Source organism: Nesoenas mayeri, assembly GCF_963082525.1.
Source record: "Nesoenas mayeri genome assembly, chromosome: 1".
In the NCBI taxonomy this organism is placed as follows: domain Eukaryota; kingdom Metazoa; phylum Chordata; class Aves; order Columbiformes; family Columbidae; genus Nesoenas; species Nesoenas mayeri.
The window spans coordinates 209636052-209655017 of NC_137541.1; the positions used below are offsets into that span (position 1 = coordinate 209636052).

General features: G+C 45.4%; 1 protein-coding gene across 1 annotated transcript in view; it reads left to right on the forward strand.

Moving 5' to 3' along the window:
- Positions 1-14404: 14404 nt before the first annotated feature.
- Positions 14405-18966, forward strand: part of PAK1 (p21 (RAC1) activated kinase 1) — a gene marked incomplete at its 3' end in the record, with an annotated part of 55292 nt that continues 50730 nt past the window's right edge. Inside the window, exon 1 of the mRNA XM_080363340.1 lies at positions 14405-14482. The remainder of the gene's footprint in view (positions 14483-18966) is intronic.

Here is an 18966-nt window from a genome sequence, read left to right on the forward strand (position 1 = left end):
TAACTGCCGAAGGTATTGGGACGCTTCAACACCAAATGCACTTTTTGTAACCCGTACGTCACCAAAAATAATTGAACAAAAATACAAAAGGAAAAATTAGACCAAATAGATGACTTAGAAGGTAATAAATCAGCAGGGCTGGATGGTGTTCAATCAAGAGTTGTGAGGAACTGCTGGCCAAGCTGTATCATTTATCGCTACAGATGTCACTGTACCAGAGGACTGGGGAGCTGCCAGTATAGTTCCCACCTATAAAAAGAGCTCTAGAGGGGGTCTTGGAAGAGCACACCAAAGAGTCAACGCTACCAGGAATGGAAAGGTCTGTAATAGGGATCCCTGAATATATAGATCAGTGTTAACTATTGGGAAAGGGTCCATGTGGCTTCTGAAAGTGAAAATCGTGCTGCCCTACCCCATGAAGTTCTTTGCGGTGTTGGTAAGAAAGAATTAAAGTGGATGCAATATATTTGGATTTTCAGAAAACTTCTGTCAAGATCTTAAGCTTCTACAAGTTTGGAGAAAAGGTTATTTGATTGTTTGAAAGCTGCATGAATAAAAGGTAAAAAAAATGGAGATAATCTCACTTTTCAGGATGGAGAGGGAAACATCACTTCAGTAGCAACCAAAAAAGCCACCATCCTCATCAAGAGAGGGATGAATGGTATCATTTTGCTTCGATATAAATGCTTGATGGACCCACATCCTGTGTGTGAAGTGTAGTTTTGGTCTCCATGTCTCCATATCCAGGAAGATATGGTGGCGTTGTGGAAAGGCAGCTAAAACCATCAAAGACATGGGCTGACTTCCAAGAAGAAGCTAAAATGGGCTTTCTTTTGGGAAGGAGGGGAGGAGCATGGGTGAGGTTTAAATGATAAAGTCAGCAGGTAAAGCTCAATGTGAAACATGTGTCAGCTCCTATTCTATTACAGCCAGGGAACTTACGATAAAACAAGATGGTCTTTGATTTTAACACAGATGAAAGAGCATACTAGTGCAGTGGAGAAGAATTAGTGCTTATGGCCTCAGAATAGGTAGAATTTGGGGTCAGGCTTTGCAGCTGTCACCCATGCTGGGCAAATCCCACCTGCATTGCCTTTGATAGAGAGTGTGTGTGACCCTTCCTTTCCCCAGGGTTCTCCACTGCAGCTTTGCGTAGGAACTGATTATCCAGGTGCCTGGCACGCATTCCACACTCCCTTGTGTGTCCACAGAGATGTTCTTTTTTATAATTATAAGTGACTTATCCCTCACAGAAGTCTTTATTTTTTTCTTTAATGCTGCCTTCAGCAGGGTGTGCATGTGAACTTTGTTTTAATTAAGGGCGAGGAATCTGTTTTACATAACCATATCCCAGATTCTCATGAGAGATTGCAAACAGCCCTGAGGGACTGATGAAGGGGCCAGCGCAATCGGCTGCCTCATGGATGGGAGGCCTGATTCTGATCTCTCCGAGGTTCTCTCTACCTGTGGGACTTGCTCGGGGTTGGCTGACAGCCGAAGCGATTGAGCCGATTCCCTTCTCATAGCTTTATTTTGGGCCGCTGATTCGTGGTTCTGGGAAGACACAGAGGTGCCTGTGGTTGTTGTCCTTGTAGCTGGAATAGTCAAATGGGATGTGAATCTGCCCCCAAGGCCTTTCATGGCTTGGTGGTGTCTCAGACGACTTCTGCCACGTTGCCTGGTGCCAGGGTATTATATTAGAATCATTTAGGTTGGAAGAGACTCTTAGGATTGAGTTCAACCATAACCTAAATCTAGCACTAAACCATGTCCTTAAGAGCCTCATCTACACGTCTTTTAAACCCCTCCAGGGATGGTGACTCCAGCACTGCCCTGGGCAGCCCCTTCCAACGCCTGATAACCTTTTCCATGAATAAATGTTCCTAATGTCCGAATTACAACACTCGATTCACCCATCTCCCCAGAACAGGGTGCCTGTTGTGATCAAAGTGTTGTCACCAGCAGCCAGTTGAGTTGCTTTGGATTTAATAGCGATGCTAACGCGATTGGGTCAGAGTGGTTCTCTGAATGCTTTAGAATTAATACAAATTGCGTGGGAAATCACAAATGAACCTTTCAGAGGTAGTTGTGTATTTCATGGGGTTTTTCATATATCTTTTAAAACGCTGTCAACCAGAATTTTATTTCACTTGTAAAGCCTGAAAGAGACAGGGAGCAGATTAGTAAAATGTTTCTGTATCATTAAAGAGGGAAAATCCAGGGTGTGTGCATGGTCGTTTGTTTGTTTTTCTTCTCTCCACAAGAAAGAAGTGATAAAGGTGTTTAAAACTCAATTGTTGCAGTGTTGGAAGCAGGGAATGTAAATAAATGAGGCTCTTTTTCACTGTGCACAAAGAGAAATATGAAAAACAAACCGCAAACTCTGTGAAGATGTTAATGAACTGGATGAGTCAAACCTGGCGTGTCGGTAGCATCTGCTGCTTGTTTACAGGGGCTGAAGTGAGCATCCCTTGCAGAAAGTCTCCCACACTGGAGGTAGTTTTACTACCCTGTTATCAAAATCTCAGTGTGGTGTTGAACCTGAACCATTGACAGACTGCACAGTTGTGACCTCCTGGTGTCCTGCTGGACCTGGTAGTGGTTGGCAATGATGTTTTTTCTAAAGTCAGAACCCTGGAGAGGCTGGGCATGTCTGTTTATCGCATCCAGTGATATAAAGGGCAGATACTGTTTCTCTTCACTGTGTTAAGCTGGGTGCAAACATTGATGCCACTCAGTGAGGTCCATGTTCTTTTTGTTATACCTCTGATCTCTTCCCCAAGAGCTATCTCTAGAGAGTGCTTAGAAATCATGGAATCCTTTTGGTTGGAAAAGACCTTTATGATGATCAAGTCTGACCATTAACCCAACACTTTCACTAACCCATGTCCCTAAGAACCTCTTTGTGTCTGTTCAACCCCTCCAGGGATGGTGACTCCACCACTGCCCTGGGCAGCCCGTTCCAATGCCTGACAGCCCAAATTGTTCCCAATGTCCAATCTAAACCTCCCCTGGCTACAACTTGAGGCCGTTTCCTCTAGTCCTGGTGCTTGTTTCTTGGGAGCAGAGCCCGACCTCCCCTGGTTCCAAGCTCCTTTCAGGCAGTTCAGAGATCAAAAGGTCTCCCCTCAGCTCCTGTTCTCCAGCTGAACCACTCAGGTCCATCAGCCTCCTCCTAAGTCTTGAGCTCCAGACTCTTCACCAACTTTGTTGCTCTTCTTTGGGTATCTGGGTTCTTTCATCAAATAAATTAATGAATCAAAGGAGGGTTTTGATGCTCTATTCTCATTTTACTGAAGTGGCAGTTCATGCCATCAACCTGAAAACCGTTTAGAACTTAAAACTGATGGGTAGTAATTGATGATGCTCCAGCTTTGCAGTTGTACGTGCCTGATGTGCCTCTGCCATTGGTCCTGCGAAAGGAGGACACGCTTTGGAGGAGCAGATCAGCAAGGAGGTGAGACAAAGATAAACTGTTTGGAACAGATGATGTTCAGCTGTTCAACAGAGCGATGTAAATGACCGCACTTTAGACAAAGGAATCTGATGGTCAGGTCACAGCTTGGATGGGCTTTGCTGTGGGGTGATCTTGTAGACTGGAGCATCTACTTCGCTTCTGGAGGAGATCAACAGAGATTCAGCCTGGTGTCAGATGAGAGACGTGGGGAACAAGGAACAATGTCAGTGTCAGTCATGTAAATCTAAGAGGATGTGCTGAGGGATTTGAGCACTTCAGAGTGCAGAAACTGTAGAGAAATTCCTGATAGTGAGATGAAAATCCCATCCCCGGTGTCAGGGCTCAGAACAAGAACACCAGGAGTTGTGCCAGGAGCAGCAATCCAAATCTCTGCTTCATGCCACTTGTGCCCTTTACAGAGCAGGGTAAAGTGTTGTAATCACTTGATAGTTTGAACTAGGAGCAAACCTGTGAGACATGTTCAGGAGGTCACCCACAAAATTAGCGGGCGGTTGGAAGGTAGAAACTGAAACCCCATAACAGGAGCAGGACAGGAATCTGGAAACCCGTGTGGTGTTTTTCCTTTGCTGTAAACTTGTGTGACCTGTTCTTTTACCAACATTAGTAACATTTTGTCACTGAGAAGTGTTTTATGGAGGGATGGTTTTCTGTACTTCCCTTAAAATATAGAAAAGGATCCTGAAATGTTATGAGCCTCTAGTGGAGGCAGAAAGGGTTGGCCAAGGGGATGGCGACGCTGTAAGGAAGGAGTATTATCCTTTTTTTTGCTGAAACTCTTGCTCATTTTCTCTTCCAGAACTATTTCAGGGTATCTCTTTATTCCAAGCATTTGTTAGTTAATTGTGCAGTGAAACAGCAGATAGTCCGTTGTTTTTGAAAGCTGCACAGATTAGAAGATACTCGAATACGTAAGCCATAACCAAAGAAATGAGAACATCCTGAGAAATAACATGAAGCGTGAAGTTTTCTGAACTGCTGCATAGCTGTAAAGTGATGGGTAAAGTGAGATTTTGCCCGCACAGATCTCATAAACCTCAGTATTTTGAGTTTTCCTTTGTTTTCTTTGGCTTTGGAGACAGCCAGTGTCTGGAGCTGAGGCGCTCCGGTACTTTACTTAGTGTCCTTGAAAGACCTGCAAACTTAGCCAAGCTTTTGGGCTTGAAAGAGATGAGCTGTGTAGCTTGAATTGCAACTGGGTGCCTCTAGTTCTGGGAGGCTGTAATGACTGTGACCTTTGGAAACCTTGTTCAAACTGTTTTTGTTACACTCAGACAGGAATGTTATGTTCTTTGTTCCACCTCCTAAAAGGCAAATCTTTTTGTACAGGCTGCTTGCAGCTTTTGTAGCTTGATATATGTGGGTCAGGGGAAGAAGCAGGCACAGTCTGTTAGGTGTTCTCAAGCTGCTGAAAAAGTCTGAATGCATGAAGGACATTTTAGACCACAGCTGAATTTTTGCAAATAACCCCTGCCTTGATTAGGAACAGAAATAAGCTCCCAGATTTGAAGTGCTTCAAACTTCTATGCACATGAACGAGTGGGCCAGGTCTCTGAGACAGACCAGCATGGTAAAGGGCTCTGTGTTTAATTCTGAACTCTTCCCCTGGAAGGAGGTGTCCAATATCTCTGAAATGTCCTGGTTTTGCAAACAGAAGAGAAAGATGCGTTATTTAAGATATGTATTTCACAGAATCGCACTGTTAGAGGTTGGAATGGACCTCTGTAGGTCGTCTGGTCTGAGCCCCTGTGCTCAAGCAGGACCACCCAGAACCAGTTGCCCAGGACCATGTCCAGTCGGCTTTTGAATATCTCCAAGGATGGAAACTCCACAAGCTCTCTGGACAACCTGCACCAGTGCTTGGGCATCCTAGTACTGAAAAAGTGTCTCCTGGTGTTCAGAGGGACCCTCCTGTGTCTGTGCTCGTTGCCTCTGGTCCTGGCACTGGGCACCACTGACAACAGCCTGACTCCATCTGTTTTGCACGCTCCCTTCGGGTATTTATATACATTGGTAAGATCTCCCCTGAGCCTTCTCTTATTCTGGTTGGACACTTCCAGGTCTCTCAGCTTTTCCTCTTAGGAGAGGTGCTCCAGTCCCTTCAGCATCTTCATGGTCCTTTGCTGGACTCTCTCCAGTATGTCCATGTTTCTCTTGTACTGGGGAGCCCAGACTGGACCCAGCACTCACCAGTGCTGAGCAGAGGGGAAGAACCACCTCCCCTGACCTGCGGGCATTACTTGGCCTAATGCAGCCCAGGATTTGCCTTCTTTGCAGTAAGAACCCAGTGCTGGTTCACATTCAACTTGGTGTCCACCAGGACCCCCAGGTCCATTTCTGCAAAGCCGATTTCCAGCTGGGTGGCCACCAGCATCTACTGGTGCTGGGGGTTGTTCCTCCCCAGGTGCAGGACCTTGCACTTCCCTTTGTTGAACTTCCTGAGGTTTCTGCTCGCCCATCTCTCCAGCTTCTTGAGGTCCCTCTGGTATATTGGCATGATCCTCTGGCCTGTCAACACTTCTCCCAGCTTGGTGTCATCTGCAAACTGCTGGACCCTCCAGGGTTACACCGCTGGTAACTGGCCTCTGACTGGACTTTGTGCCACTGATCACCACCCTCTAGGCCTGGACATTCAGCCAGTTTTCAGTCCAGCTCCCTGTTTATCCACCTTCTACATCACAGCTTCTCTATAAGGATCTTATGGGAGACAGCGTCAAAGGCCTTTCTGAAGTCCTGGTAGATGATATCCTTTGTCCTCCCCAAGTCTACCAGGCTACTGTGGAAGCTCCTAAGGTTGATCAGGCATGACTTCCCCTTGGTGAAGCCATTTTGCCTGCTACTCATGATTTTCTTGGCCTTAATGTGCCTGGCAATGGTTTTCAGAATTCACTACTCGATCACTTTCCCAGAGATCACGTTGAGGCTGACCAGCCTGTGGTTCCCTGGGCCCTCCTCCTTGGAGATGTGGAGTGCCATTTGCTTTCTTCCAGTCTACAGGCTTTTCTCCCAATGAAAAATTATCGAGACTGGTCTCGCAATGACATCTGCCAGATCCCTTGGCACTCATGTGCGTAGAAGGTTCCATCTAAACATAGGGAGAAACTTCTTTCCTTTGAGGTGCCAGAGCCTGGCCCAGGCTGCCCAGAGAGGTTGTGGAGTCTCCTTCTCTGGAGACATTCAAACCCACCTGGACACATTCCTGTGTGATCTGCTCTGGTGATCCTGCGTTAGCAGGTGGGTTGGACTGGATGATCTCCAGAGGTCCCTTCAACCCCAACCAGGCTGTGATTCTGAGATCCCATCAGGGCTCATGGGTTTACTTGAGTCTCCATCAGTAGGTGGGAACAGAAACTTCTGGTGAAGGACTAAAGCCTTGAACTGAGCCTGTTCTTTAGTCCTTTCATCCTTTCTCTTCCTTCCTCCTTTGCCTGCAGTGGACAAGGCTACTGTGGGTTTAGCTTTAAACTTAAAGCCAATGGATAATGCGGCTTTAAAGCCTTTTGCAAAGGTTCTCCTGCTATGTGGAGCTTCTCTCGAGGTGGTGGTGTCACGCACGTCCACAGTTTGGTGTGTGTAGCCTCTGCAATGTGTTTTCTGTTCCGCCTGGCTGAGGATGTGAGTCTGCCTCAAGGACCGACTGTGTGACTTCGGCTCAGACTGCTTTACATCAGGTTATTTGCTTTGGCACTTACAGTTTCAATTGCTGCTGATAACGCAGCTGATTGTTTTGTTATACATTTAGCGCTCTTATTTTAGTTCTTTCCTTAATTCCTTATGTAAATAATTTTGGAAGACTTAGCATTAATTTTGGAGAAGCTGGCGTATCAAAGGCTGCGAGACTAGCAGCAGGTGCTGTAAGTAATCACTCTTCTAAATTAAGCAGCACTTTCCAAGGCAGTAGGTTAATTTCTGGGTAAGCAGCCTGCATAAAGATTCTTAGAATCAGCTGGATCGTGACCCAGCAAGTGACTCAAGGCTTTGTGTAGCTTTAATTGCATGAATAGTCTCACTGAAGCCTTTCATTTTTAGAGAAAACTGGAGGTGCGCTCGAGGTGAAATAACGCTATTACGTTGAAATCTGTCACCTGGCTCTATGCTTGTCCCCTTAGCTCAGCCTGCGCTGCCACCCGAGGTGGATTTGGAGCATGGGCAGGTATGTCATGCTGCCTGGAGCCCAGGGTACACAAGTGGTTAATGTTTATGCCGCAGTTTGTGCTTCTGTGGACTTGTGTAACTAGCAGAAGAGCAAGCAAAATAATCATAAGAAAGCCCTTGAGGTGCTGGAGAGAGTGCAGAAGAGGCGACAAAGCTGGTGAGGGGTCTGGAGCACAAGTGTGATGGGAGCGGCTGAGGGACCCGGGGGGTTCAGCTGCAGAACAGGAGCTGAGGGGAGACCTTCTGATCTCTGAACTGCCTGAAAGGAGCTTGGAGCATGGAAGGGGTTGGTCTCTTTTTCCCAAGTAGCAAGTGATAGGATGAGAAGAAATGGCCCAAGTTGTTCCAGGGGAGGTTGAGGTTGGATATTAGGAACAATTTCTTCTTGGAAAGGGCTGTCAGGCATTGGCATAGGCTGCCCAGGGCAGTGGTGGAGTCACCATCCCTGGAGGGGTTTAAAAGGTGTTTAGATGAGGCTCTTAGGGACACGGTTTAGTGCTAGAGTTAGGTTATGGTTGGACTCGATGATCCTGAGGGTCCATTCCAACTGAAATTATTCTATGATTCTAAAATAGCGTTTGAGAGCTTTATGCCCTTTCCTCCTCTACCTTTGTGTGCAAAAATCTTTCCTCTGATATATCTAGTGGAGTTCCCTTGGGATCCGCAAGCAGTAACTGTTGTCCTGCGGGACAGAACCTGCTCCAGTGATGCTGTCGTTAGCCTGTCACGTTTGCACTGTCACAGCTCCAGCCAGCAGTGTCCTTGCTCCAAGCCAGGTCACCTGCAGAAGTGTGGCCGGCTCTTCAGAAACCACCCCGAACCCACGAGGCTTATGGGCTCAGTTGTGACTTGACAACTAAATGATTTTCATACACTCTGCAGGGCTCTCAGGAAACTGCTGCACTACACAGTGTGACTTCAGAGCACTTCATATCATTTGTGGAATAGGAAGGCAGTTCTTACAAACTCAAGCTCTCTTTAAAATATATCATCCTGCATGGAGATCGTGCCAAAAAGTAAGGGGAGAGGGGAGTTTGTACTTAAAAGAAACCCCGTGTGAAGTGGAACAGAGCAAAAATAATGCCCTTCTTCCAGGGATTCAAGAAAGGAGAGACCTTAGGGAACTGGAGGAAAAATGAAAGAGATTTTTGGTGCCTCCATGGGACTGAGTCTGGGACTCATTTTTCTTCTGATTCATGGTTGGTGCCTCCTGTGTCTGGATCCTCAACCTGGTTTTCAAGCTGGTACTTGGAATTATGCACCTGCTAAATAAAACTCAAGCTGCTTTTTGTGCTCTTTAGCTTGTTTTGCGCTATGGTCAATCATCTTCAGAAAGAAATGCTCTTAGGCTTGAAGCTCAGTGTTGAGATACAGCCCTTTTGTGTTGAAAAATACAATAATCCAGATGACTCTGGACGTTGAGCTCAGTTCTTATGAACAATGTTACAGAATGTCATGCCTCTTGTAATTGGTTTAGGGGGCTGTAATCTCTTTTATCTTCTTGCTTTCTAGATTAAAACTTTAATAATTCGTTTGCTCTGAGTTCTTGAAGAGGTGCAGTTCAGATACTAGTTGAACAAACCAATTATTAACTCTACTAAAACAGAGTTTGCACTGTAAGCAAAAATATTCTTTCAGTCTTTGTTCCTAGAGGTGGCTGCTTTGATTCAAACGAACACCTTGAACAAATCAAGAGTGGGGTTTGTCCCTAGTGACGTCTGTCAGGTAGCGGCAGGTTCTAACCCTACGCTCAGGAAGCTTTGTCTGGTGCACAAAGTGCTGTGTTCCAGCTTGATTGATTTTTCCCCACTCTATAATGTAAAAAAAGATGTTTTTTCTACAGCTTGGCTTTACTCTGAAACCTGAAATCACATGTGGCACCATGAGCAAAAAGCCCTCTTTAAGTGACATTCCAATCCTGTGCGAAATGGGAGCAAGGGGAAATTGCACTCGCTGCTTAACGCTTGACTCCCTGGTCTACAGATATTCTGACAGTGGTTTAACAGATGGTCCGAATGCATATTGATGAACCTCAGGTGGTCTGAGTGTATTTTGTGTGATGCTGCGAGATGCCTGCAAGGCTTGGGAATGGAGAGTTGCCTGGGTCAGAGCTGGGCAGACAGGGATTTGGTGACGGGAGCGTATTAACACGCTAATCTTGCAGGCGTTTTCTGGGCAGCCTTTTCAATAAGGGGTCAGAATCTGACCCCTCTTAAATACTGTGGGGTTGGACGCAGGGAAATCTTGTTTCCCAGATGATTTGGCTCTGTGGTGGCTGCAAGAATTGAAACATCGGGTAATGCAATGGGCAGATACTCAGCAAATGTCTTGCAGGCTGGCTTTCTGAACCGACTCCTGGAAGAGAAAGCAGAGGACCAAACATCCTCTGCTCTGGATTTGTGGATTTGGAGAGGCAGAAGGTCATTTAAGAAGGCTGGTTTGCGTCTTTCTCACTGATTATCTGAAACTGAGTCTGTTCAAATAGTTTTTCCAGGCTGCACAGTGAATTTCTAATGCTTTCTGTTATCAAAAGCAGAACTTGAAGGAGAAGGAATCCTGCCATTTGCCAAAGATATGAATGCTGCGTTAGGGGACTTGAGCACATTAATATTAATAATAACTTGGACAACAAAATACTACTCCACCAGACTTTCCTCTGAAATAAACTGTGTCAAGCAAATTGCTGTAACATTAGACCGAAACTTGGCAATTATGCTTGTGTGGCAATTTGATTCCGTTCTCCTAAAATACCCCTGGAGAACATCCAACTGTAGCTCTGCTCTGATCCCAGCGCTGCCCCACGGGTGCCCTGGACGCTCACACGTGTGTGTTAAGCAGCGAGCTCCAGCGGCGTGGTCTGCCTGCTTATTGGAAAGCTTCGGAATCTGGTTTGTTCTCCCAGGGCTTCCCATTTGGGAAAGAAAACCCCAATACCATCTCTAATTTTAACTCTGGAAGAGGAAGGGTAACTAAAAAACTTCTTTCTAGGGGACAAACCAGGAGCAAAGATGATGGAGTGGAGCATCTCCCTTATGAGGAAAGGCTGAGGGAGCTGGGGCTCTGGAGCTTGGAGGAGACTGAGGGGTGACCTCATTAATGTTTCCAGATATATAAAGGGTGAGTGTCAGGAGGATGGAGCCAGGCTCTTCTCAGTGACAACCAATGGTAGGACAAGGGGTAATGGGTTCAAACTGGAACACAAGAGTTTCCACTTAAATTTGAGAAGAAACTTCTTCATGGTGAGGGTGGCAGAGCCTGGTCCAGGCTGCCCAGGGAGGTTGTGGAGTCTCCTTCTCTGCAGACATTCCAACCTACCTGGACACCTTCCTGTGTAACCTCATCTGGGTGTTCCTGCTCCATGGGGGGACTGCACTGGATGAGCTTTCCAGGTCCCTCTAACCCCTGACATTCTGGGATTCTGTGAGCAGTTCACCTTCTCTCATTCAAACTCCAGGGGCCAGGGATGAGGAATGTCCTGGGTTTTCTGCTCCGCGGTGACCGTGGTATCTGTGTGGCTGCTGTTTATTACGCTGTAAGTAATAGTCGAATGGCCTCGCATGCAATAAATTGCTATTTTGTGTTGGTATGTGGTTTTTAATAGCGTGTCAGAGAATTACTTATGCCTTTTTATTTGCATCATTCAAGAAGGCAATATTTTAAAAATGTGGTTGTGATATCAAGGGTTTGTGAACTGGCGGGCAGACAAGCTTTTGCTTGCCTTAAAGATTTCCTGTCTAGAGAATGTAAGTCAAAAACATTACAACTATGGGATTTTTTCTGTCTTTTTTTTTTTAATTTGAGTCATGCTTCTTTCCTTCTCCTGCATTTGGATCATCTTACAAAATGACTGGTTTCAGGGTAAAATGCAAGCATACCAACTAAACTGTGGAAGTCTTCTCGTCATTTGATAACTAAGTGCTGCTTTTAAGTTGGAACTTGTCTTTTCAGCAGCGCACGTGCTTAGTTTGACTTGCTCCAAAATGAGTCATTTTAAAACCACTTCAAGACCCGCTGTCCCTTTGGGGTTGAACAAGGTTGGCAGCCACGTTTCTCTCGGGGGAACATTCAACTCGCGCATACAGTTATCGAAATATTGACCGGATAAGAACGTGGAACAGGGGTGGGAAAGACCATCAAGCAGTAGCAGACGGGTTTCCTGAGCATCCCTGCTGTTAGACCTGGGCACAAAGGCACCGTGTGGGCGGCATTTGGCTCTTGGACCTTGATGCTTCCTGACTCTAAACCCATCCACCTCATCCCAGGTTGCGCTGGGGGTGGAAATAGTTATTCTAGGGCTGTTCTGGATGTATCCATGGGGGAAGGTGACAATTTGGGAGGTGGTGCTGGAATGGGATTCTAGAAAAGCACCTGTCTGTTGTTGGCGTTATTTAATCACTGATAACATCAGGGAACTGAACATGGGTGATTATCACATGAGTTCAGTGATGTCCTGGCTACACCTGCTTTGCGGGTTTGGTTCGTTTGGCATTGAGTAGCTTTTGGAGATGTGCTTTTGAAATCACCACGCTGAAAACCATGTTGAACGTGGAATCGCGAGAACACGCAGACGGGTATGGGTTGAATTCAGTTGTTGCAAAATACGCCCTTGGAAGCCTCATCTTGGATGTTGTTGGCGCATCCTTCGCATTTTGCCAGTTTTCAGAAGCTGTCAGGTAGTACAGTGTGGGAAGTGTTACTGGGCATCATGGGATGAATCCTGAAATCCTAATTTGGGCCAAACTCCCACTGTTTTCAGTAGGCGGCTTGCTGGCATTAAAGCCAAGTACCCCTTAGCTATCACAGCTGATCCTTCTGTCTTTTTAAAGTCAAGGAGACTGAGAGTTGGTCCTTGTATTACAGATCAAACCGCAGGATTGCAGCCCCGAACATTTATACACGCGCTTGGATTTGTGAACAGGAAGTTGGTTAAATAAAAAGATTTGCAGTAACTGTTCTTTAGATTCTCAGTAACGCTGGTGAAATGCCAGAGATCTCGAAACAGAAATTAGCTGGTGATTTAGAGCAGAGCATAAAGAAGGTTTATTCTGCAGAGTAAACAGCGATGTTCTGTAAGCTCTACTTTTCATAAGCAGGGAAAATAGAAGCACTTTTATTTTAAAAGGAGAACTTTGAATTCTTTCAAAATATCAGCACAAATTTATTGAGACGTTGTTCAGATAATCGATTTGGGGTTTTTTTTTTTTGCTTTTAGGAAATGTTTCTATGGAACGCCTGCAACGTCTGTCAGAATCTTCCTTTCTAGTAAGAGATACTGAATCGCATCCAGTTTAGAAGTTAATAGTTTGGAAGTAAGCACCTAAAATTCCTGACTGTCACCAAATAGTTGAGATCATATGTTGTTCTGGCCTCTTCTGGCTGTGCAAGAAAGAGGAAAATACTGTGTTTGTGTTGGCAACAATCAGAATGCTGTGTGCTCTGTAACTACCTAAATTGCCTCTTATTTGAAGAGGTGATTGACTGATGGGAGGAGGGCAGAGCAAACATGAAGCACTCACGCTTTCCCCCTCATTTTTGTGCCTTCAAGGTCACAAATGAGGGCTGTGTGAGAACTGGGACAAGAGTTTGTGTCTCCCAAGTACCAGCACTGTACTCCACACATTCACACTCAAAATGAGGGTGTTGCAGTGCTGATCTCAACAACCTTGACCATAAAAATCAGTGAAAGGGTTACTTATCACCTCTTTTAATTTGCCTTAATCACTATATTTGGGCTTCCAATGCTGTTGGCTATAAACACATGCTTCAAGTTAGCAGTTTGAAAGATGTTGCATGTCTCTCTCCTTTAGAGCATCCCCGACACTTTTTGCCCTTTGCCGTTGCAGAACTGATGAGGTTGGCAGGAGCTTCTGTGAATGGTCTAGTCCAGCCCCCACTTAAAGTAGTGGCAGCTGGAGCAGTTTGCTCAGGGGCATGTCCGGTGGGGTTTTGAGCACATCCAAAGGTAGAAACTCCGTGGTTTTTCTGGACAACCTGTTGGAAACTCCAGGATTTTTCTGGGCAATGTGTTCTGTGGTTTGGTTCTACCCCCCACCACCCCAGGAAAAAAGTTGTGGGTTTGTTGGGTGTGTTTTTTCTTCCCCTCTGTCGAGGGTTTTGATTGCGGGGTGACAATAAAACCATGGCAGATGTATTGTTAACCTCCTCTCCCCGCTCTTCCCCCTTCAGCCCCTCCCTCTCTCCCCCTTCCCACTCAGCACAGGCGATCGGGGGGGAAAGAAGGACAGAAAGAAGAGAGCTGGAAAAATGAAAAATGTTTTCCTAATGTTACTCATAAGAATAGAGAAAATAACACAAAACATACAAAACCAATCTTGAAAGTCCCAGCAACTGCAGAGCCGGCACCCGAAGTCCTGGACTGGACTCTGCAGCCACCCGGAACTGGATTCAGTCTGTCACTAGGCCTCAGTGCGCAGGGACGACTAGCAAGGTCCTCTCCTAATGTTGGCCATAAGGAAAAAGAGATGAGATCCTAGTGATCTCCCACTTTTATATGAAGTATTCACGTGAATGGGATGTTATACACAGTTGGTCAGTTTCTTGGTCACCTGTTTCTTGTTGCCGCTCTCGTGAAATGTCCATCCATGCTTATCAGTAACCTCACATTCCATTGCTATGTTTCCCAAAACATGTATCTGGTTCTCCAGGAAAATGCAGCTAATATGAAGCTTTAGCTGACAGGCAAATTCACTAATAGAGAACAAAACCAGGGCACCCTCCTTCTTACATTTTAATGTAATACATTTCCTGTATTTCAGTTTGTGCCCATTGCCTCTTGTCCTGTTGCTGGATTGCCCGCAAGAGGAGCCTGGTTCCGTCTTTACGCTCCATCAGGTATTTATGCGCATTGATAAGTTCCCCCTGAGTTTTTCCTTCTCCAGGCTGAACAGTCCAAGCTCTCTCAGCCTCTCCTCATATGTCAGATGCTCCAGTCCCTTTATCATCATCCTTTGCTGGACTGTCTCCAGTATGTCCATGTCTCTCAAACTGGGGAGGTGAGCACTTGACTCAGCACTCCAGATGTGTCTCACCAGCCCTGAGCAGAGGGAAGGGATCCCTTGACCTGCAGCCCAGATACTGTTGACCTTCCTTGCTTCACAGGCTCTTTGGAGGCTCATGTTCAACTTGATGTCCACCAGGACTCCCAGGTCTTTCCTCTGCACAGCTGCTTTTCTGCTAGTTGGCTCCCAGTCTGTGCTGGCACCAGGGTTTATTCCTCCCCAGGGCTTTGCATTTTCATTTGAACTTCACGAGGTTGGTGTTGGCCCATTTCTCCAGCCTATCCATATCCCTCTGAGTGGCAGCACATCCCTCTGGTCTGTCAACCACCCCTCCCAAAACTGTATCATCTTCAAGCATCCTAAAAGTATACTCTGTGCTGTCACCTTTAATCTTTCCCTTATGAAGAATCCAGAGGCTGGAGTGAAACATTTAATGAATCAAATCTCTCAAAAATTCTTGAAAGCACATTGCTATTCACTAGGGAAAATCACACAGAGATGAGGTAGCTCCTCTAGCACTAAAATAACATTAAATACTGCTCCTTGTAGTGAAGGACTTCAGGATTATTTAAGACTTTAATTCCTTGCATCTTTGATACTTCCTGCAATACCAGCCCATTCCCTATGCTAACACCATAGCAACCTGCTCCAAGTATCACTGTATAAAGTTGCTTGTTGGCCAAAAGCTGGACAAGGAATGTTTTCTTGGGTAGGAAAACCATGGGGTCGGTGGGAAAAGTGCAGCAGAATAAGAGAAAAATCCTATTGTAATTTAATAGTATTGCAAAATGATTGTTTTTCTCTTCTCCCCTAAACTGTGCCCCAGAGGAAACGAGGGCATCAACTGAAGTTTTCTCAATGCTTCATCCCCCTCCCCCAAAACCTACACCCTAGGCACAGTCTAAACCTCTGTGCTAACAGATGGTGTTGAGAGGGGGAGGGAAGGGGAACAATTTGCATCTAAATAGCTGAAATAAAAAAGGGTCATGTCCCAGAGACCAGCACCACTCACCTGCTGTTTAAATCCCCCTGAGAAATGGGCAAACGCGCTTAGTTTTTAGCGTTTAGTGCTTACTCTCTGACGCATTCTGCCCTAGAAAAGCTGCAGACCCGCGTATCATGCTGCATGGATTGCGTTCTGGCCCCATAACGATGAACTCTTAAGAATTTGGTTCTTTGAATGCAGTTGACAGCTGTATCACTTCTGTCCAGCCCTCCCATCAGAGCGACTGCTCCTGTCAGCTGTTTTAATTAGTGCAAGCGCTAATGGTGTAGAAACGGTTCAAACCAAGCCTGGAGAACAGGAGGCTGAGGGGAGACGTCACTCTTTACAGCTGCCTGAAAGGAGGTTGGAGCATGAAGGGTGTTGGTCTCTTCTAAGTAACAAGTGACAGGATGAGAGGAAATGGCCTCGAGTTGTGCCAGGGCTGGTTTAGATTAGATATTGGGAAAAAATTCTTCCTGGAAAGGGCTGTCGGGCATTGGAACAGGCTGCCCAGGGCAGTGGTGTAGTCACCGTCCCTGCAGGGGTTTAAAAGACACTGAGATGAGGTTCTCAGGGACATGGGTTAGTGACAGTGTTAGGTGAACAGTTGGATTCTATGATCTTGAGGGTCTTTTCCAACCAAAATGACTCTGTAACTGCACCCCAACCGTGATCCTGAACCTACAGGCCTGTGGGACGGTTCAGTGTTGGGTGGATGTCCTTGATCCCACACGTATGCGAAGCCAAGTTGTTCTGGCTTTCTGAATGTCCCGTGAAAATTTGCCAGGTTAAACCAAGACCTTCCTTCTTTGTAATGATTTTCTTCTTGAGTGTGAAGGTCCAAAATTCTTCTGGGAGTGGGGAGGGGAAAAGAACATAGGTAGCACTTCTACATATTCATGGAGACTGCTCTGGGTCTACACTCTTGCAGCAAGTAGTGAGCTTTTGCCTCTTCAGACAGACTTTCTCAAAGTTTAAGGTTGTTCAAAGCCTGTAATACAGAAAATCATTCCACTTCATCATAATCACATGCACTATTGACACTGAGACCGTCCCACCCGATTTCCCACTGGTGTTTGAGGGTTGTGCACGAGTCAAGTGGCTTTTACTGCTAAATATCAGGGTGTGTGAAACCTGCTTCTATCTACCACTTCCTTGGACTTCTATACTCAAATGCTAAAAAGAAAGAACCTGAAGATAGCTCATGTGATTCAGGAGCTTTATTAGTTTTGTCTGTTGGCATCTTCTCCGCTTCCCACTAAGCCAGAGGCATTTGGAGTTTGAGTTTGGCAGAGTCAAGGGCTCAGCAGAATAAGGACGGTGAAGGGCATGGCTGGGGACCCACCGCTGGCTTCTGTGTACAATAAAATGTCTGAAAAGGGGATTTCTATTTCTGGAAGTGAAAGACCTTGAATCTCTTATTTCTTCAGTGCAAGCCCAAAGGGAAATATTAAGGTTGAACTTTTCCAAGCTGACCAGCCCTCTGTCCCACAAGTGTCTTGGAAGAGGAAATGGGCTCAAGAAATATCTTCATTTTCTTTTCTTGTTTAATCCTTGAATGTATTTCCATACAGCAAGTGGTTGTGGCTGAACGACTTGTATGCATGAGGTCAACGTGGATTTGGGCAACAACCTTATTTATATGTGTCACGGGTTTAGATTGCGGGGTGACAATAAAACCCTGGCAGATGTATTGTTAACCTCCTCTCCTCCACCCACTTCCTTCTTCAGCCTCTCCCTCTCCCCCCTCCCACTCAGGACAGGTGATCGGGAGGGAAAGAAGGACAGAGAGAAGAGAGCTGGAACAATTAAAAATGTTTTACTAATGCTACTAATAAGAATAGAGAAAATAATACAAAAGATACAAAACCAATCTTGAAAGTCCCAGCAACTGCAGAGCCGGCACCCGAAGTCCTGGACTGGACTCTGCAGCCAACTGGAGCTGGATTCAGTCTGTCACTAGGCCTCAGTTCTCAGGGACGACTAGCAAGGTCCTCTCCTAATGTCGGCCATAAGGAAAACAGGGACAAAAGGGACGAGATCCTCGTGATCTCCCACTTTTATATGAAGTATTCATGTGAATGGGATGTTATACACAGTTGGTCAGTTTCTTGGTCACCTGTTTCGCGTTGCCGCTCTCGCGAGATGTCCATCCATACTTATCAATAACTTCGCATTCCGTTGCTATGTTTCCCAAAACATGTATCTGGTTCTCCAGGAAAATGCAGCTAATATGAAGCTTTAGCTGACAGGCAAATTCAGTAAAAGAGAAACTTGGTTTTTAACAAAACCAGGACAATATGCCTCTGGGGGGGTGGGGTGGGGGGTTGGTTTATGTATTTGTTTAAATTAATATGGATTCCAGTTAGTAGAAATGAGATCTGGTGTGTGCACACTTATGGAAGTAACTAGGCAGTGTGTAATACCAAATTATGTGAAAACCATATTTCTTGGCCTGTGATATATGCTGCTTTTATTATATTAATTTTCAAATCTGGTTTGGTTTTTTTGTTGTTTTTTTTAAACATCTTAGCAAGTGGCCGACTGACATCGGAACAGTTATTTCTCTATCTTTGTGAGCTCTCCAACTGGGAGAGGAACGTGCTGTGCAAAATGGCCCATTCTAGTAGCTTACACTGTTTTATTTAATCACTTTCTAGATACGGAACTAAAAGATTGAAAAAAGATGTGCTGGATTGGAACTGCGCCTAAAGCAATCCCTGGGATAATAGGATTATGTGACTGATTTTTCATTAAAATAGAATTCTAACTGGATTGTTTCGAGCATACATTCAGCTCTGGTTTGTTGTTATTGGTCTAATTGCCTCCTAAATTAGAGATATTAGTATTCTAATTCACGGCCTCCCTCTGAGGACGCTGACATTGAGAGTGTGAAATGATATGTAAATGATATACAGGCATGCGAGATAGAAAACAGCCTTTAAGACATTAGCCAAAACGTAGGTCTTCTCTTTACCTGTGATGTCGTAACAGAGAGGATGATGAATTGATATTGTTCTGTATTTATTTGTTTCTCTGTCCTGACAGGTCTTTCAAACACTTAGACATGTAGTCTGAGAAAAATGCCAATAATCTCAGGCTTTGAGGAAGGAACAGTTAATGAATCTCCAAGGAAATAGCCGGAATAGAGATGCTCTGTGGGGGAGAAAAGGTTGGGGGCCAGCGGAGCAGGGACTGGAGACAGCACATCATCTCAGATCTGAGACAGAAACCATCTGCTGATAAGATATTAAAATGACAGACTCGTGGGCTGATTTGCTCAGGTCTGCTTTTTGAGAGCCCATTTCAAGAAGCTGCGATTTGGGGTTTCA